Source organism: Staurois parvus, unplaced genomic scaffold, assembly GCF_062004578.1.
Source record: "Staurois parvus isolate SC_StPar_1 unplaced genomic scaffold, SC_StPar_1.0 ptg000154l, whole genome shotgun sequence".
Classification (NCBI taxonomy): Eukaryota; Metazoa; Chordata; class Amphibia; order Anura; family Ranidae; genus Staurois; species Staurois parvus.
Window position 1 is genome coordinate 11,842,658 of NW_028317950.1, and position 21,750 is coordinate 11,864,407.

Here is a 21,750-nt window from a genome sequence, read left to right on the forward strand (position 1 = left end):
GTACAATCCTTGTTTTATTGATTGCATGTAATATTCTAATTTTCTGAGATTGTGGATTTGGGGTTTTCATGAGCTGTAAGCCATAATCATCACAATTATGACAAATCATGGCTTGCACTATCTTGCTTTGCATGAAATGAGTCTCTCTCATATATTATTTTCACCTTTTAAGTTGCATTACTGAAATAAATGAACTTTTGCACAATATTCTAATTTTTCGAGTTTCACCTGTATTAACTCGAATGGAAGAAATAGAGAAAAGAACAGAGGAAAATACACAACAAATTAAGAAGCTGGAAATGCAAGTAGAAGAAAGGCGGATAGAACAGAGAGAATTATTATATAAAATGGAGGACCAGGAGAATCGTAATAGAAGGAATAATCTAAGGTTTTGAGGCCTACCAGAAGAAAAAGAGCAGGAAGAGGACTTATTGGGTAAACTGGAAAAGATTTGCAATCCAATACTGGGAAAATCAGATACAGACCACTTAAATATGGAAAGACTATACATGGTCAGACGGCCAAAGGGAATTCCAGTAGAAAGTCCCAGAGACGTGATTGCTAGGTTTCAGGACATTGGAGATAGGGATCGGATATGGAAAGGATTGCCGGACTTTACTGAAATAAAATTTGAAGAAACAGTTATACAAATTTTTCCTGACATTTCCCCATATATACTGACAAGGAGAAGAGCATTGAAACCATTGCAAAATCATATGAGAGAAAAAAGTTCTATATAATTGGGGTTTCCCAGCATGCCTAGTTGGGTGGAAAGATGGAAGGTCGGCAAGGCTGAGATTCCCTGAAGATTATAGTGACTTTTGTGAAAAATTAGATTTACAGAAAGTGAATATTGAGGGATGGTCAGAAGCGGTTAGAGAGAGGGGTAAACAGTATTTGGGTGTGTGGCAACAGACATCTGGGAGGAAGTCTTAGGATGACGTGGTACAGGGGAGATCATGGGAGAGAGGAGAGGGATTCGGAGTGGTGTGTTTTTTTTTTTTAGTTTTTTTTATCGCTCTCCTTTCCCTTCCTCTTTCCCGGGATCTCGCTGGAATACGTCAGACTCCCGTTGTCCCTCATGGGTCTCTATCCCCCAATTAGATCTATGGGGGGGAGTAATGGGGACACGGGGGATAGAGCAGGTTGGCGATCCGTGGAGACTCAGTTAATGACCCCCTTCAAGCCAGGAATGATATCTGTCCAGGAGAAGGGGAGGTGGTCATGCTGTGAGTTTCATCTCAAACAAGGAATCATGGGTAGGATTTTCCCTCTTCAGATTCCAAGGCTTAAAGTAAGCCAAGGGGGGGGGGGAGGGTTGTGGGAAGAATGAGAGAATGGATAAGGAAATTATATAGTCAACCCTCTGCAGCAATCATGGTCAACGGGGTATTATCAGAGTATTTCTGGATGCAAAACGGAACAAGACATGGTTGTCCTCTGTCTCCACTTTTATATGTCTTGTCATTAGAATCCCTATTAGCTACAATAAGGAATAATATAGATATAAAAGGAATCTGGATAGGAGATACAGAGCATAAGGTGGCAGCTTATGCAGATGATATGCTGTTCTATGTGGGAAACCCAAGGATAACATTGCCAAATTTAATGAGAGCATTGAAAGAGTATGGGGAGATATCAAACTTAAAAATCAATCCAACAAAAACAGCGATTTTAAATATAAATCTTCCAAATAGTGAGAAAAATAGATTACAGGAGGAATTTCTCTTCATTTGGCGAGAAAAAGAACTAAAATATCTAGGAATAAAACTAACTGTATCCTCCAAGAATTTGTATAAATTGAATTACATCCCATTGTTAAATGAGATTAAGGATGAACTAAGGAAATTAGGAGGGGGTACCCCATCATGGATAGGTCGTATAAATTTGATAAAAATGGTGATTGTTCCAAAAATTGTATATAAATTTCAAATGATACCAATTAAACTACCAGAAGTATATTTTAGAACAATTAAAAAATGTTACCAAGATTTATTTGGAGGAATTAAAAAACCGAGAATAAGCTATGAAATTTTAAGCAGAAATAAAGAGAAAGGTGGACTGGGAGTACCAGAATTGAAAAGATATTATAGCTCGGTAATAATGGCGAGAATTTTTGACTGGACACATAATGCAAAAGGGAAAAAGCTGGGTTAAAATTGAAAATACACTAAGTAGCACCAAGTAGAATCGTATGGTTACCTCCACAATACCGAGGATTAGTAGATAGCACAAGTTTGTTCACATTAAATGTTTTAAGAGTGTGGGATGTTTTACATGCACAGATGAGATGGGAATTTAAGTCATTATTAATGCCCTTAGGCTCCACAGAGTTTTTCCCCCCCGGGTAAAGAAGGTATCACAGGGAAGTGGATAAAGAAGGAAGATGCACAATTAAGGGATATAATGGTGGGGGAGGAAATAGAAACACTTAAGGAACTGGAAAAAAGGGAGAAGTTTTCACGAAAATGGATGAGTGGCGTTATTTTCAATTGAAACACTTTATAGAGAAGCTTCTAAAACCTTTAAGAATAAGAGAGGATTGGAATCCTTTTGAGCATTTGTTCGACACATTGGGAGATGGGAAACACGGAACTTCTAAAATATATAGGATTATCACTGAAATAAACATTGATATAAGGCCTCCATTTATAGAAAAATGGGAAAGGTATATAGGAATAATATTGGATGGGGAAAAACAGAGGAAAATATATAGAATAATTCATGGAAATGTAAATATGCAGGAGGTAGAAATTAATTATAAGTGTTTGGAAAGATGTTATATCACACCGAGTGTGGCACATAGATTAAGTGGAGATAATTCACCCTATGTAGGCGTGGATGTGGAGGTAGAGGCACAATGTATCATATATGGTGGGAGTGTCCTAAAATCCAAGAGTATTGGGGGAAATAGTAAGTTTGAGTCAAATAATTTCAGAGGTTAATGTATTAAAAGACCCAGAGACTTGCCTTTTTCATAGTACCAAGCTTTCAGTCAAAAATATAAAAAAAATCGGGTTTATTGTATTATTTGAATGCAGCAAAGGGATTGATACCCAAGTTCTGGAGGAGACAGGAAATAAAAGATTGGGTTGACAGGGTGGATCAAATATGTAGATTGGAGGAACTTTACCATATGAATGAAGATAAGATGGAGAGTCACCATGTAGGATGAAACAAATGGGATGAATTTAAAAAGTCAAAGTTAAATCTAGAGTTTATGGGGGACTAACATAGAACAAGATGGTTTTATTTGCTTCTTCCTTTGTTGTGATTGGGATCTCCAGAAAGGAATAGGAAATTGCAGAGTTGAGGGGGGGAAGGGTCGGAGGGGGGGAGATTGATGGTGCATAGGTAGGAGGGGGGGGGGGATCGCGGTGGGATAAGATGAAAAGATTAATGTTTGTGATACTGTGTTTATGTTTTTATAAAGGATATGCTTGTATAACTTGTTAATCTGAAAAATCAATAAATATTTAAATAATAAAAAAAGAAATGGCTTTGTAAACCTTTCCAGACTGATACATGCCAATTACTTTGCTACTCATCTGTCCTTGAATTTCTTTAGATCGCGGCATGATGTGTTGCTTTTTGAGATCTTTTAGCATGCTTCATTTTGTCAGACAGCTTCTATTTAAAAATACATAAAATCAGGAAGGGGGTAAATACTTTTTCACAGCACTGTAAATTAAATTTGTAATTGTCACAGTCAGTTCAGTTCCACAGTCTAATGCAATCCTTAGGTTTGAAAAATGCGCCGAATTGTACATTATTTATACAGATACATCTGAAAATATCAAATTGTTTTGATAAATCAATAACAAATCCACCTGAAATATCGAAACCGAAAACTAATATATAGCAATCTTTCGAAAAAAATGCTAAATTTTTCTAATCCACCCAGACCAGCAAATATACATAATGAATCCCGAAAACAAATCAGTTCAACATAATGAATATGACGAAACAGAATTCTTCAATGAATTAATGCATCCAAAACGAAAACGAAAATCTCCAGCGTTTAGATTTTGGTTGGAGTGTTTATATCAGGCTTTTATTGCTGTCTATGTCTCCAAAAAATTCACCTTCAATTTATCCTGGTGACCATTGTCATAGATAAAGGGAGTGGAGGGAAATCCAAATTTTTCGAGTTATTCCCAGATAAAGAGAAAAAGCTGGTAGATTTTTAAACAAACGTTCGTGCAAAAATTCTTATCAGTATATTTGATGACTCGATGGATGTTGAAAAGTACTTAAAAAAATGATTGTACTTAACATTTGATTTTGGAGTAAATGGACTTTCCCAAATGAAAACCACATTCACTGTTAGAAATTAATTTGTTCAAGATATAATTTTCCATTCTGCTACTTCGAATTTTCTCATCACTTTGGTAGAAAACAAACATTGATTCCATTGCACTAACAATAAAAAAATCGAAAGTTCTTAAAACAAACATTTTCTGACAAAATTATACCAGTGTATTGCTAACTGTAGAGGAAATAATTTGGATGGAATGGTTGAACTGGATGGACTTTTGTCTTTTTTCAGCCTATGAAACTATGTAACATTCGTCTAAGGGGGGAATTCCCCTCACTTTGGGGGGTTTCCTCTTGTTGTGTCTCCTTTTCTTCCTCTTGCATCCCTGGAACAAGTAGTAAATGGACAATTCCCCGATGGTACGCAGACAGAACAAAAAAAAAAAAAATCTTGCAGGCAGTCTTAACCCAGGGGTGCTCAACTTTTTGAAGAGTGTGGGCCATGTAAGTGATTTGGTAACCAGTTGTGGGCCACAATGAACTATGGGGTTTTACAGCCCCCAACCTCAAATATAAACAAGTATTTACTGTCCTGAGCTCCCTATTTCACACTGATCTGCTGCGTTTTTTTCCCACACTGTGGGTGCAGCTTTCCTGCGGGTTAGCTGTGCTTTGTCATAGACATCTATTACATCTTGCAGGTGTGGTGCACTTTTTGAAAGTGCACCAAAACTCATGCTTTCAGGAGTTTTGGCACACTTTCAGAAAGCGCACCAAACCCGCAGCATATAATAGAAGTCTATGGCTTAGTGCACTTATACTTCTATATCACAACACTTAAACCTATAATATCCCAGAAAAGTGATCTACCTTCACCCTTGAAGGCCAGCTTAACAATATATATGTGACTTTTCTATGAGCAGATACATCAAATTAAATGAAATAAAACCAAAAATTATAAAAATTATAAAAATTATATATGAAAAATTATATATAAAAATTATGTCCAAGGTCCCACCGTGTCCAAAAATAAAATCAAAAAATCCCAAAAATAATCCTCACAAGTGAAACACAAAAACTTAAACTTTTTCTTCTTCTTTCATCACCAAAACCTTCTTAATACCCGCACATCCTGATATTCCTGCACCTCAAAAAGGAAAAAAAACTCGACATAGTGTCATACCTTAAATAATAAAACACACGTGCCACTCACTGTGCAGCATGCAAAATAAACGTGTATACTCAAACCAAGTGTCAAAACACCTAAGTGAAATGACAATATGAGTGAAAGCACATTCACATAGGAAAAGCAATGCAATGTGTGAAAACCACTCCACAGATAATACTGCCAGTGTATAACACCACACCCAAAAATATATATAAAAAGTGATAACCAAAGCCCAGATCACCACTCTCCAACTCTAATAAGGATGGGTAATTACCCTAAAGCAGAAACAGCAGGGCAGATTAACCACTCTGGGTTACACTCTCCTCTCATCAATTTTCTCCAAAGACTAGGGTCACTTCCTCCACTTTTCTCCAGAAAACCAGTCACAATATAAAAGGTATTCTTCTTTATTGGTAACTCACATAAAAATTCCGTGGTAACAGCTCCTCCTCACAAGCAGTGTACACATGGACAGGTTCAGGGAAACATAAACCGCATGTTCCCACTTCCAAGATGGCCGCGATCGCACTTCTGGTCAACGTCGATGCGTATGACGTCACGTGTCCCTGACGCGTTTCGTCACTTCCTTTGACTTTTTCAGAAGACCCTTCTGAAAAAGTCAAAGGAAGTGATGAAACGCGTCAGGGACACGTGACGTCATACGCATCGACGTTGACCGGAAGTGCGATCGCGGCCATCTTGGAAGTGGGAACATGCGGTTTATGTTTCCCTGAACCTGTCCATGTGTACACTGCTTGTGAGGAGGAGCTGTTACCACGGAATTTTTATGTGAGTTACCAATAAAGAAGAATACCTTTTATATTGTGACTGGTTTTCTGGAGAAAAGTGGAGGAAGTGACCCTGGTCTTTGGAGAAAATTGATGAGAAGAGAGTGTAACCCAGAGTGGTTAATCTGCCCTGCTGTTTCTGCTTTAGGGTAATTACCCATCCTTATTAGAGTTGGAGAGTGGTGATCTGGGCTTTGGTTATCACTTTTTATATATATATTTTTGGGTGTGGTGTTATACACTGGCAGTATTATCTGTGGAGTGGTTTTCACACATTGCATTGCTTTTCCTATGTGAATGTGCTTTCACTCATATTGTCATTTCACTTAGGTGTTTTGACACTTGGTTTGAGTATACACGTTTATTTTGCATGCTGCACAGTGAGTGGCACGTGTGTTTTATTATTTAAGGTATGACACTATGTCGAGTTTTTTTTCCTTTTTGAGGTGCACGAATATCAGGATGTGCGGGTATTAAGAAGGTTTTGGTGATGAAAGAAGAAGAAAAAGTTTAAGTTTTTGTGTTTCACTTGTGAGGATTATTTTTGGGATTTTTTGATTTTATTTTTGGACACTGTGGGACCTTGGACATAATTTTTATATATAATGTTTATAATTTTTACAATTTTTGGTTTTATTTCATTTAATTTGATGTATCTGCTCATAGAAAAGTCACATATATATTGTTATGGCTTAGTGCAGCTCACCCACAGGAAAGCCACAAGTGCACTGTGCTGCACCCGCGGATCAGTGTGAAAGCAGCCAAATAGTTGTTAATCCTTTTATAGGTGCTAATATGCCCATTGCAAAAGCTATTATGCCAAGTATATGTGTTGTTGTATATGTGTTCTTTTCCTCTTGCAGCTGCTGCTGGCATCGCTCTCAAGGCTGCTATAAAGTATCACTCCACCTGGGATAGGAGCCGGTGGTAGAGAGGAATCATCGGCTTATGTGGCTCCTGCTCCCTCTGCTGGCTCACTGCACTCTGATGCCCTGGGATACTGAGTTGGCAAGCCAAGATCGCAATCAATGGGTTGCCGACCCCTGCTTCCCTCAATTGAGGTTGCAGGCCCCATCAGAGTGCTCCACGGGCTGAGCACCCCTGTTTTAACCCGGCTGTACATACACTTTAAAGCCTGACAAAATGTACCTGGAAGTATTGAGAATTTCTTTTTACTCCCAGCACCTGAATAGAGCAGGGGGAGAGTAAAGGGAAGGTGGGCATATGCTGCTGGGAAGGGGGCATTTAGGGCAAACATACATATTAAAGCTCAAGTAGGAATTTTATGGCAACAGCAATATTCTAGACGCACTGTAGATTTAGGCCTCATGCACACAGGGAGTTTTTGCAGTCTCTTTTAAGGGCAGCAGCCTTTTTTTTTTTTACTGCTTACAAACAGCCCTCCATGTTATGCTATGTGTCCATACACACAAAGACACTTTTAAAAGCTATTAGTCGTGGAAGCATTTACAAGCAAGAAAACCTCCCAGAGAAAATTGGTCCAGAAGCATTAGATTTACAGGCAGGAAAAAACCCTAGGGACAATGGGTCAAGGAGCATTAGCATTCACTAGCAAGAGAAAAACCCCAGGGACAATGGGTCCAGGAGCATTAGCATTTACTGGGAGGAAAGAAAACCCAAGGACAATGGTCCAAAGAGCAGAAGCCTTTACCAGCAAGTAAAAAACCCCAGGGACAATGGGTCCAGGAGCAGTATCGTTTACCAGCAGGAAAAAAACCCCAGGGACAATGTGTCAAAGAGCAGTAGCGTTTACCAGCAGGAAAAAAACCCAGGGAAAATGGGCCCAGGAACAGTAGCGTTTACCGGCAGGAAAAAAACCCCAGGGACAATGTGCCCAGGAGCAGTAGTGTTTACAGGCAGGAAAAAAACGACAGGGACAATGTGTCCAGAAGCAGTAGCATTTACCGGCAGGGAAAAAAAACCCCAAAGACAATGTGTCCATGAGCAGTAGTGTTTACCGACAGAAAAAAAACCCCAGGGACAATGTGTTCATTAGCAGTACAGTTTACCAGCAGGAAAAAATCCCAGGGACAATGTGTCCGGGAGCAGTAGGGTTTACCGGCAGGAAAAAACCCCCAGGGACAATGTGTCCATGAGCAGTAGGGTTTACCGGCAGAAAAAACCCCTAGGGATAATGTGTCCAGAAGTAGTAGAATTTACCATCAGGAAAAAATCCCAGAGACAATGTGTCCTGGAGCAGTAGGGTTTATCAGCAGGAAAAAAACCCCAGAGACAATGTGTCCAGGAGCAGTAGGGTTTATCAGCAGGAAAAAAACCCCAGAGACAATGTGTCCATGAGCAGTAGGGTTTACCGGCAGGAAAAAACCCCCAGGGACAATGTGTCCAGAAGCAGTAGCATTTACCGGCAGGAAAAAAAACCCCAGGGACAATGTGTCCAGGAGCAGTAGGGTTTATCAGCAGGAAAAAAACCCCAGAGACAATGTGTCCAGGAGCAGTAGGGTTTACCGGCAGGAAAAAACCACAGGGACAATGTGTACAGGAGCACTAGTGTTTACTGGCAGAAAAAAAAACCCCAGGGACAATGTGTCCAGGAGCAGTAGCGCTTACCGGCAGGAAAAAAACCCCAAGGATAAAGTGTCCATGAGCAGTATCGTTTACTGGCAGGAAAAAAACCCCAGGGACAATGGGTCCAGGAGCAGTAGTGTTTACCGGCAGGAAAAAAAAAATCAGGGACAATGTGTGAAGGAATACTAGCCTTTACCGGCAAGAAAGAAACCCCAGGGACAATGTGTCCAGGAACAGCAGCGTTTACTGGCAGGAAAAAACCCCAGGGACAATGTTTCCATGAGTAGTAGCGTTTACCGGCAGGAAAAAACCCCAGGGACAATGTTTCCATGAGCAGTAGCGTTTACCGGCAGGAAAAAACCCCAGAGACAATGTGTCCATAAGCAGTAGCGTTTGCCATCAGGAAAAAAAACCCCAGGGAGAATGGGTCCAGGAACAGTAGCGTTTACAGGCAAGAAAAAAAAAACCTCAGGGACAATGTGTGAAGCCTTTACCGGCAAGCTTTACCGGCAGGAAAGAAACCCCAGGGAAAATGTGTCCAGGAGCAGTAGCGTTTATCGGCAGCAAAAAACCCCCAGAGACAATGGGTCTAGGAGCAGTAGCCTTTACAGTCAGGAAAAAACCCCCAGGGACAATGGGTCCAGGAGCAGTAGCGTTTACCGGCAGGAAAAAACCCCAGGGACAATGTGTCCAGGAACAGAAGAGTTTACCATCAGGGAAAAAACCCCCAGGGACAATGTGACCAGGAGCAGCAGCGTTTACCGGCAGGAAAAAACCCCAGGGACAATGGGTCCATGAGCAGTAGAGTTTACCGGCAGGAAAAAACCCCAGGGACAATGTGACCAGGAGCAGTAGCGTTTACCTTCAGGAAAAAAAACCTCAGGGACAATGTGCCCAGGAGCAGTAGCGTTTACCTTCAGGAAAAAAACCCCCAGGGACAATGTGTCCAGGAGCAGTAGCGTTTACCTTCAGGAAAAAAAACCCCAGGGACAATGTGTCCAGCAGCAGTAGAGTTTACCGGCAGGAAAAAATCCCAGAGCCAATGTGTCCAGGAGCAGTAGCGTTTACCGGCAGGAAAGAAACCCCAGGGACAATGTGTCCAGGAGCAGTAGCATTTACCTTCAGGAAAAAAAACCCCAGGAACAATGTGTCCAGCAGCAGTAGAGTTTACCAGCAGGAAAAAATCCCAGAGACAATGCGTCCAGGAGCAGTAGCGTTTACCTGCAGGAAAAAAAACCCCCAGGGACAATGTGTTCATGAACAGTAGGTTTTACCGGCAGGAAAAAACCCCAGGGACAATGTATCCAGGAGCAGTAGAGTTTACCGGCAGGAAAAACCCCCAGAGATAATGTGTCCAGGAGCAGTAGGGTTTATTGGCAGGAAAAAAAACCCCAAGGACAATGGGTCCAGGAGCAGTAGCGTTTACTGGCAGGAACAAAACCCCAGGCACAATGTATCCAGGAGCAGTAGCGTTTACCGGTAGGAAAAACCCCAGGGACAATGGGTCCAGGAGCAGTAGGGCTTATCGGCAGGAAAAAAAAAACCCAGGGATAATGGGTCCAGGAGCAGTAGGGTTTACCCTCAGGGAAAAAACCCAGTGACAATGTGTCCAGAAGCAGTAGCATTTACTGGCAGGAAAAAAACCCCGGAGACAATGTGTTATGCCCCTGCCGGCAGTAGCCTCTAGCGCTTCACAGACCAGAATCCCCCAAGGCGCGGAATCTAAGTCCCAACCTGCTTGTTCACCAGGGCCCCTGATGGTGGGGATGGACTTGGAGCAGGCCGAGACCAGGTCATGAGCCCTGGGTTTACCCAGCTGTGGTTTAAGCACCAACGGAGGTGTATCGCAGGTGAGAGCCTGATGTGAGGAGGTAGAGAGAGCAGAGTTGGGCAGGCCGGGTCGGTAACGGTGGACGCAGAACGGTACCAAAACAGTAGACAGAAGGATAAACGGGTCACAAGCCGGGTTCAGTAACAGGAGATCAGAACGTGCAGGATTAACAGGAGAATGGTTAGACAAGCCAGGGATCAGAACAGGAGACAATCAGCAAATCAGGGTCAAGCAGGGTCGGCAGCAAGACAATCTCAATACAGGAAACACAGCATACAGGTAAGACCATACGGCAATTAGAACACAGACCTGTCCTGTTTTAAATAGGGCGCCCTGATTGGTGCCAGGCGCACGCCCGCGTTCGCGAGTGCGCATGCGCGACCGACGCTGCCCTCGCGGGTGCCCAGGTCCCAATGCTCGCATGCTAGTGCGGCTGGGCATACCGTGCATGTGCAGACCCGTGTGCGATCGTGGCCAGATCTGAGGTCCCTGACATTTCCCCCCCCCCCTACGGGCAGCCTCCGGATGCCCCCCCGATTCCCCCTTTGAGGCTGGTTGCGAAGGAATTCCTGCATCAATCTGGGAGCATGGACATTTTGAGCAGGTTCCCACGAATTCTCCTCTGGCCCATAGCCTTTCCACTTGATCAGAATTGCGTTTGACCACCCCTTTTCCTGCAGTCCATAATTGCTTCTACCTCGAATTCCTCTTCCCCAGCAATGTCTATGGCCTCTGGAGGTCTAGATCTGCGATCTAAAAAGGGATCTGGTACTGCAGGTTTCAGCAGCGACACATGGGCAACCGGATGTATTTTAAGGGATTCGGGAAGTGCTAGTTTAAATGCCACTTCATTGACCTTACGTTCTACTTGGAAAGGCCCCACAAATTTGAGTGCCAATTTCCTCGATGGACGTGCCAGTTTTAGGTTGGTTGTTGACAACCAAACCCGATCCCTGGGGTGTATGACCAATTCCCCCTTTCTCCTCCTGTCAAAAAACTTCTTACTGTCTTCCTGGGCTCTAGCCATTGTTTCCTGTAATAACTTATTATTGGTTGTGAAGAAATTTAGGGTCTCTTGGGTTGCTGGGACTGATTTTTCTGGAACCAGGTCTGGCAGGAAAGTAGGGTGGAAGCCATAGTTGGCGAAGAATGGCGATTGATTGGTGGCAGAGTGGTTTGCATTATTGTAGGTGAATTCCGCCATTGGCAGAAGTGTCAGCCAGTCGTCTTGCAGAAATGATGTGTAACATCTCAGATATTGTTCAAGCGTCTGATTGGTCTACTCTGCCCGTTAGTCTGTGGGTGATACGCTGAAGAAAAAGATAACTTGATCTCCAACCCCTCACATAACGCCTTCCAGAATCTGGATGTGAATTGAACTCCCCGATCCGAAACAATATCCTTTGGCACTCCGTGAAGTTTCACTATCTCCTTAATGAAAACCTGTGCTGTTTCGGAAGCGGATGGTGTCTTTACTAGTGGAAGGAAGGGCCATCTTAGAAAGACAGTCTACCACTACAAAAATCACGGTGTGATCCTACGAAGGTGGCAGTTCCACGATAAAATCTAAGGAGATTATACTCCAGGGCCGGTCAGGTATTGGCAAGGGTCGCAGCAGGCCCCAAGCCCGGTCTCTGGTGGGTTTATTTCGATTGCAGATAGGGAAAGATTTAACGTACGCTTCACAATCTTTGGCCATATTTGGCCACCAAAATGTGCATCGTGCCAATTCTAAGGTTTTGTGTATCCCGAAGTGACCCGCCAGTGGATGGTCATGGCAGTAGCCTAAAACCAGGGACTGAGCCTCCTTGGGTACCAGGATCTGTTTCCCCCCTCCAAAAAAGACCTTCCTTGCTCTGAAATGAGAATCCAGGTAGATCAGGAACCTGGGTGGAGGCAGCCTGCAGTTTGGACAACAGCTCAGACTGGAGCAATAAGAAGCTACCTGCCGGTAAGATGGTATCCGGTTGAGGTGTCTCTCTAGGGTCCTCAAACATCCGGGAGAGAGTATCTGGTTTTGTGTTTCTAGACCCAGGGCGGTAGGTGATATGTAGGTTAAACCTTGCAAAGAATAGTGCCCATCTGGCCTGGTGTGGATGGAGGCGTTTAGCTGTCTTTAGATACTCAAGGTTTTTATGGTCGGTATAGACCAAAATAGGATGTAGGGCTCCCTCTAACAGGCACCGCCATTCCTCTAATGCTGCCTTAATGGCTAACAATTCCCGATCCCCGATATCGTAGTTTCTTTCTGAGGGGGAGAGCTTCCTAGAAAAGAAAGCCACCGGGTGCATTAGCTCCTTGGCCCCTACTCTTTGTGACAACACTGCTCCTACAGCCTCTTCTGATGCGTCTACCTCTAATATATATGGCAATGATGCATCAGGGTGGCTCAGAATTGGAGCTGTTGTGAACAGCTTCTTCAATGCCTCAAAAGCAGCCTGTGCTGCTGGGGTCCATTGGAAACGTACCCCCACCTTGGTGAGCTGGGTGATGGGTGCTACCAGGCCTGAGAAGTTCTTTATAAACTTCCTATAAAAATTAGCAAACCCAATAAACCTCTGAACCCCCTTCTTATCCGTGGGGGCCGGCCATTCCAAAACCGCCGTGATTTTCTGAGGGTCCATAGACGATTACAAAAATGTTGAGAAAATCTCTAAAAATATCGTTTACGAAGTGCTGAAACGTGGCCGGCGCATTACATAACCCAAATGGCACAACTAAGCATTCAAAATGCCCAAACCGAGTGCGAAAAGCTGTTTTCCACTCATCCCCTTCCTGTATACGGACCCGGTTATAGGCGCCCCTGAGATCAAGTTTTGAGAAAATGGAAGCGCTCTTCAACCTCTGAAACAACTCAGGGACCAAGGGAAGGGGGTAGCGATTCTTGACCATAATTTTATTTAGGTCCCTATAATCGACACAAGGTCTCAGGGATCGGTCCTTCTTTTCGACAAAAAAGATTCCTGCCCCAGCCGGTGATGTGGAAGGGTGGATAAATCCCTTCTGGAGGCTCTCGTCAATATATTCCTTCAGTCCCCTTAGCTCACGTTCTGACAGAGGGAAGATTCGTCCGAAAGGTATTTCAGAACCCGGGAGAAGATCAATGGGACAGTCGTAAGCCCGATGCGGGGGAAGAATATCTGCCCCCCAAGGGCTAGACACGTCAAGGAACTGATGATAGCCCGCAGGCACAATTTGGGCCAACTCAGCATCAGAACTCACAGTTAATAAAGTCGGTGTTTCTAGTGGTATCCTGGGTAAGCAATGTTCCTGGCAGTAAAGTGAGGGAAACTGAATTGACCTTGCCTTCCAGTCAATTTGGGGGTCGTGAGCTCGTAGCCAGGGAAGCCCCAAAATAGCTGGAAATAGGGGGGACGCAATGGCGTCCAAACGGAGACGCTCTTGATGGTGCCCTGCCACTGTGGTGTGTGTATAGGAGGGGTCTCCCGATCTACCGTCCCCAATTTTATTTGAGACCCGTCGGCCAAAAAAATGTTCAGGCAATGCTCTTTGGTGAGTAAAGGTATCTGTTGCTGGGCTGCAAAGCCGAGATCAACAAAGCAGCTACACGCTCCGGAGTCAATAATAGCTGTCACCTGTACAATCCCGGGAGCTGAAAAGACACAGGCACTTCTCAGTACAGGAGCGCACCATGTGACCCGCTGCTCCGCAGTATAGGCATAGATTGTTTGATCGACGTCTCTGACATTCCTCCGTAGAGAGGGAAGGCCGAATCAAACCGAGCTGCATGGGCTCAGCCCCCTCTGACGGTTCTGGACTCCAATTGCCGACACTGACCCTTGGCAAGACTGGTACCCTTGGCAGCATCCATGAGGTTCTTGGCCCCTGGCTGGACCTCTCCTGTCTCCTTTCCTGCAACCTGCGATCGATCTGGATGGCCCGGTCTATTAGGTCTTCCAAGGAGTCAGGGACTCCTATTCTTTCCAATTTGTCCTTTAGCGGGTCAGACAATCACAACCGGAATTCAAGGCGCAAGGCTGCGTCATTCCACTGAGTGTCTCTACTCCAACGCCTAAACTCAGCTGCATAATCCTCCACAGCCCGGCGTCCCTGCTGTAGGGAATAGAGGGCTGCCTCAGCCGAGGCAGCTCGATGCGGGTCATCATAAAGCTGCGCCATTGCCTTGAAGAAGGTGGCAACAGAGTTCAGGTGTGGGTGACGAGTCTCCATCAGGCGATGAGCCCATCCCTGGGGCTCACCCTGCAACAAGGATATAATAAATCCTACCTTCACAGATTCAGATGAGAAGGTCCGGGGTTGCAGATCATAAAATAGCTGGCAGGAGTTCTGGAAAGCCCTGAACTTTCCTCGATCCCCATTGAACCGCTCAGGGGTTGGTACTCGCGGTTCTGGAGGAGGGATGGAAAATGCTGCTCCAGTGGAAGGTCCAGCTGAGCCCATGGCAGAAGGTGCACTAACTGCGTCTGATGTTGTGGGCGCAGGTGCAGCCAAGCTCTGAACCTGTCCCTCCAGATGCTTATATCCTTCTTCCAGTGTTTTTACGGCCCGTGTGAGTGCCGCCAGGTGTTGGCACATCTCTTCCCAGGGAGAAGGTCCTCCTCTGGACTCTGTCATGGCCACAGACCGGAATCCCCCAAGGCGCGGAATCTAACTCCCAACCTGCTTGTTCATCAGGGCCCCTGATGGTGGGGATGGACTTGGAGACCAGGTCACGAGCCCTGGGTTCACCCAGCTGTGGTAGAAGCACCACCGGAGGTGTATAGCAGGTGAGAGCCTGATGTGAGGAGGTAGTGAGAGCAGAGTTGGGCAGGCCGGGTCAGTAATGGTGGAGACAGAATGGTACCAAAACAATAGACAGAAGGATAAACGGGTCACAAGCCGGGTTCGGTAACAGGAGATCAGAACGTGCAGGATTAAACAGGAGAATGGTCAGACAAGCCAGGGATCAGAACAGAAGACAATCAGCAAATCAGGGTCAAGCAGGGTCGGCAACAAGGCAATCTCAATACAGGAAACACAGGATACAGGTAAGACCATAAGGCAATTAGAACACAGACCTGTCCTGTTTTAAATAGGGCGCCCTGATTGGTGCCAGGCGCGCGTCTGCGATCGCGAGTGCTCGACCGCCGCTGCCATCGCTGGTGCCCAGGTCCCAATGCTCGCACACTAGTGCGGCCGGGCATACCGTGCATGCGCAGACCCGTGCGCGATCGCGGCCAGATCTGAGGTCCCTGACACAATGTATCCATGAGGAGTAGCGTTTACTAGCAGAAAAAAAACCCCAGGGACAATGTGTCCAGGAGCAGTAGCATTTACTGGCAGAAAAAAACCTCAGGGACAATGTGTCCAGAAGCAGTAGCATTTACCCGCACGAAAAAACCCCCAGGGACAATATGCCCAGGAGCAGTAGCGTTTATTGGCAGGAAAAAAACCCCAGGGACAGTGGGTCCAGGAGCAGTAGCATTTACCGATAGGAATAAAAAGCCTCAGGGACAATGTGTGAAGGAACAGTAGCCTTTACCGGCAGGAAAAAACCCCCAGGGACAGGGAGCAGTAGCGTTTACCGTTAGGAAAAAAACCCCAGGGACAATGTGTCCATGAGCAGTAGTGTTTACCGGCAGGAAAAAACCCCCCCAGGGACAATGTGACCAGAAGCAGTAGCGTTTACCGGCAGGAAAAGAAATAGCTCAGGGACAATGTGTGAAAGAACAGTAGCCTTTACCAGCAGGAAAAAATAGCCAGGGACAATGTGTCCAGGAACATTAGCGTTTACCGTCAGGAAAAAACGCCAGGGACAATGTGTACAGGAGCACTAGCGTTTACCGACAGAAAAAAACACGCAGGGACAATGTGTTCAGGAGTAGTAGAGTTTACTGGCAGGAACAAAACCCCAGGGACAATGTATCCAGGGGCAGTAGCATTTACCAGCAGGAAAAAAACCCCAGGGACAATAGGTACAGGAGTAGTAGCGCTTAGCGGCAAGAAAAAAAACCCCAGGGACAATGGGCCCATGAGCAGTAGCGTTTACCGGCAGGAAAAAAACCCCAGGGACAATGTGTCCAGGAGCAGTAGCGTTCAGCGGCAGGAAAAAACCCAGGGACAATGTGTCCAGGAGTAGTAGCGTTTACTGGCCGGAAATAAACCCCAGGGACAATGGGCCCAGGAGCAGTAGCATTTACCGGCAGGAAAAAAACCCCCAGGGACAATATGTCCAGGAGTAGCAGCGTTTACCGGGAGGAAAAGAAAATCCAGGGACAATGTGTCCGGGAGCAGTAGAGTTTACCGGCTGGAAATAAAACCCCAGGGACAATGTGTCCAGGAGTAGTAGCGTTTACCGGCAGGAAAAAAACCCCCAGGGACAATATGTCCAGGAGTAGCAGCGTTTACCGGGAGGAAAAGAAAATCCAGGGACAATGTGTCCGGGAGCAGTAGAGTTTACCGGCTGGAAATAAAACCCCAGGGACAATGTGTCCAGGAGTAGTAGCGTTTACCGGCAGGAAAACAAAATCCAGGAACAATGTGTCCAGGAGCAGTAGCGTTTACCGGCAGGAAAAAAAAACCCCAGGGACAATGTCTTCAGGAGCAGTAGAGTTTACTGGCAGGAAAAAAACCTCAGGGACAATGTATCCAAGGGCAGTAGAGTTTGCCGGCCGGAAATAAACCCCAGGGACAATGGGCTCAGGAGCAGTAGCATTTACTAGCAGGAAAAAACCCCAGGGACAATGTGTCCGGGAGCAGTAGCCTTTACCTGCAGGAAAACAAAACCCCAGGGACAATGTGTCCAGGAGCAGTAGCGTTTTGGCAGAAAAAAACATTTGATGCGTGTAAACACGCGTTTAGCGCTTGGGCATTGTATAATTTCAATTGCCAGAATAAATTATTGTGTAAACACATTGACAAGAGTCAGGCAGTTTTTCTGCCAAAACTCTGCTGCTAAGAGGAGGAGTGCTTTTTAACATGTCCTGTGTACGTGAGACCTTATATTGCTGGTGATCTTGTATCATTTCAATTACAGAAGAAAAAAGTGGTGTCCGTTTATCAGATTGCAGTCTGCACCGAAAGAGACTTCTCTGTTTTCATTGCATGCCTTTAAAAGTCTTATCAAGAAGAACTGGCTAGAGAGGTGCTGAGATAAAGGCATCAGTGGTTGAGTTTGCCCTTGGGGAGAAAATTGACAATTCAGCATCTGAAAGGACCTAGCTAAAGAATGCTGATCTACAGGAGAATAGAGAACATGGTGGGAGAGAGGAGTTGGGAGGAGGGGGGAGTTCCAGGTGGAAAGAAATGCAGATGAATTTTGTCCTCACAATAGTGCAGGTGTAATTGCTTTCCACTTTCTAGTCTTGAGAACATTTGTTACAAAGATCAAGACAAAAACTTTTAATTAACTTCCAAGGAGATCACATGAACTCAGCAAACTGGGCCTTTAACAGCATTTGCCTTTGAGGAGATAAAAAAGCCCAGCTTCAGTTTTCCATCTATCATACAAGGTGTTCCCAAAAGCATACATTTAGGAATAGAGTGTATTAATATATTGATCATATCCTTACAGCCTTTCTGGTGGTCCTACTTGCTCTCCTAGTAATAAGGCCTTGCTTTTCTTGCATGAACACCAAATAAAATGGGAGTTAAAAAAAAGCCAAATTAAGCTTTCTATGTGTATCTACACTATATTGCCAAAAATATTGGGATGCCGGCCTTTACACACACATGAACTTTAATGGCATCCCAGTCTTCAGTCCCAGGGTTCAATATTGAGTTAGCGCACCCTTTGCAGCTATAACAGCTTAAACTCTTCTGGGAAGGCTGTCCACAAGGTTTAGGAGTGTGTCTATGGGAATGTTTGACCATTCTTCCAGTAGCACATTTGTGAGGCCAGGTCCTGATGTCGGACGAGAAGGTTTGGCTAACAGTCTCTGCTCCATTTCATCCCAAAGGTGTTCTATGGGGTTGAGGTCAGGCCAATCAAGTTCCTCCACCCCAAACTCGCTCATCCATGTCTTTATGGACCTTGCTTCGTGCACTGGTGTGCAGTTGTGTTGGAACAGGAAGGGGTCATCCCCAAACTGTTCCCACAAAGTTGGGAGCATGAAATTGTCCAAAATGTCTTGGTATGCTGACACCTTAAGAGTTCCCTTCACCGGAACTAAGGGGCCAAACCCAACCCCTGAAAAACAACCCAACACAATTTATTATAGGTACTTCTATAGCACCGTCAATTTATGCAGCGCTTTTACATATATATATTGTACATTCACATCGGTCCCTAACCCTCAAGGAGCGTACAATCTAAGGTCCCTTACTCACATTCATACATACACATACTAGGGCCAATTTAGGCAGGATCCAATTAACCTACTAGCATGTCTTTGGAGTGTGGGAGGAAACCAGAGTACCCGCAGGAAACCCACGCAGGCACAGGGAGATCATGCAAGCTGCGGGCAGTTGGTGCAGTGGTTTGGGATTCGAACCAATGACCCGAATACTGCCAGGAGGAAGTGCTAACCATTTAGACACTGTGCAATAATCCCCCCTCCTCCAAACGTTACACTTGGCACAACGCAGTCAGGCAAGTTCTGTTCTCCTGGCAACCGTCAAACCCAGACAAGTCCATCGGATTGCCAGACAGAGATAACAGCTCCACTGTTCTAGAGTCCAGTGGTGGCGTGCTTTACACCACTGCATCCGATGCTTTGCATTTCACTTGGTGATGTAAGGCTTGTATGCAGCTGCTTGGCCATGGAAACTCAATCCATGAAGCTCTCTATGCACTGTTGTTGTGCTAATCTGAAGGCCACACAAAGTTTTTAGCTATTGACTCTGCAGACAGTTGGCAACTTCTGCGGACTGTGTGCTTCAGCATGCGCTGACCCCGCTCTTTGATTTTATGTGGTCTATCACTTTGTGGCCGAGTTGCTGTTGCTCCCACTTTGTTATACCACTAACAGTTAACCGTGTTATATTTCTTAGCAAGGAACTTTCATGGATGGACTTACAGTGAAGGAAATAAGTATTTGATCCCCTGCTGATTTTGAATGTTTGCCCACTCACAAAGAAATGATCAGTCTAAAAATCGAATAGAAGGTGTATTATAACACAGACACAGAATAGCAACAAAAAATTCTAAAGAAATGCATGTCTAACAAATGATGCACTGATTTGCACATTCATGAGGGAAATAAGTATTTGATCCCCTTCACAAAACATGACTTAGTACTTGGTGGCAAATCCCTTGTTGGCAATCACAGAGGTCAGACGTTTCCTGTAGGTGGCCACCAGGTTTGCACACATCTCAGGAGGGATTTTGGCCCACTCCTCTTGGCAGATCCTCTCCAAGTCATTAAGGTTTGGTGGCTGACGTTTTGAAAATGCAAAATCAGCAGGGGATCAAATACTTATTTCCTTCACTGTATTACACAGGTGGCAACCTATTATGGTACCATGCTTGAATTCACTGCGCTCCTGAGAGCGACCCATTCTTTCACAAATGTTTGTGGAAGCAGTCTGCATGCCAAGGTGCTTGATTTTATACTATAAAACAATACAAAAGGGGCGCACCAGCCTTACACATTACCTCAAAACTCTGAGGAAGAGGGGGTCTCCCCTCAAAACACGTCAGCTATTTTCGAGCGTCCTCTTGCATGCGGAACTTGTGCAGTATTTTAGACCATGAACTTATGTCGGATATGATATGCCTGTGTTTATTTGGCATTTGGGAGTATATATCCGCTAATTTTTATAAATAAAGTTTGTATTGAGGTAATGCGCAAGACTGGTGTGCCCCTTTCTTTTTCTTGTTTTATAGTGCCTAATTGGGCTACCGCAGCCCGTAGGGGGCTGCACAGCACTGCACTAACAAACTGAATGCAAAGAGGCATGAAGATTCGTCCATATTTGCTATATCCAGTCCTCTGTGCGCAGAAGGATTTTCCTTCTTTTCGGTGGCTTGGATTTATACAGCTGTGGCCATGAAGGTGATAGGAATGCCTGAATCCAATGATTTGGAGGGGTGTCCCAGTCCTTTTGGCAATATTGTGTATGTCAGGGGTGGGTTAAATCTTTTCTCAAAGATTTGGATAGAGTGGGAAAGGGTTAAACAGGTTAGGTTTTTATCGCTGTCTGTTCCCCTGATTGGGGAGAGTCGCCCCTCTATTTGTATTAACCATCTAGAAAAAGTGAGAGGAAATCCCAAATTTTAGAGTTGTCCCCTGAGACAAACGGGTGGCTTATACCTGTATGATTATGGCCACACATCTTTTCCACCAGAAGTAGAAATGAAGGCATCTCCTATAAGCTTAATTAATTATTTAGGGTAAGTAAAACATGTTCTGAAATGTTTTGAATAAAATAGGTGATCTTAGCACACGAAGAAGGTACAGCTTTTGGTACCTACAGGCTCCAGTGATGGAAATCTGGACCATGGCCATTACAAACAGAAAATGTCCAAGCACGCCTGCAGCCCAACCAAATGGGCCCTAACAGTTTGCATAAAAACAGAGGTCCATGGTCAGCAGTGTTGAACCTTTCTAAGCTGGGCCCCCTAATTATTGAAGAACATGTTACAGATGCTAACTTCTGAGACTTCAGTAATACAGGTTTCTCACTAAAACCCTAGAGAATTCATGCCATATCTATTTGGGAACCCTAAATACTCCTCAGATGAAGGAGAACTTGTTATTTTACAGTTGAATATCAGATTGCAGCATTAAAGATTAATTTGGAGATTCCTGATGATGGGGAAGACACAAGACCAATGAAAAGTAACTGTGCTGCCTACACATCACAATTTTTATTGTGGTCTTTCAGCACTACTCCACCATGCTACTAATCCGTGAAGGTCTTTGGTTTTCCAAAACCCAGGTGGGTATGTCTTGTCCTTCAAGATCAGCAGTTGCCAATGTGCTGGCCTATTTTTAGTAGAGGTGCTGATAATATTGTTTTCTTTGTCATATACGCATACTGTATGCTCTTCAGGGAGAGCAGCAAACAATTTTGTACAAAGTAGTATAGTTACATAGTTAGTCTGGCTGAAAAAAGACAAATGTCCATCCAGTTCAACCATAAAAAAAAAAAAGTTATAATCTTACACCCACAGTTGATCCAGAGGAAGGCAAAAAACCCAGCAAAGCATGATCCAATTTGCTCCTGCAGGGGAAAAAATTATTTCCTGATCCCCT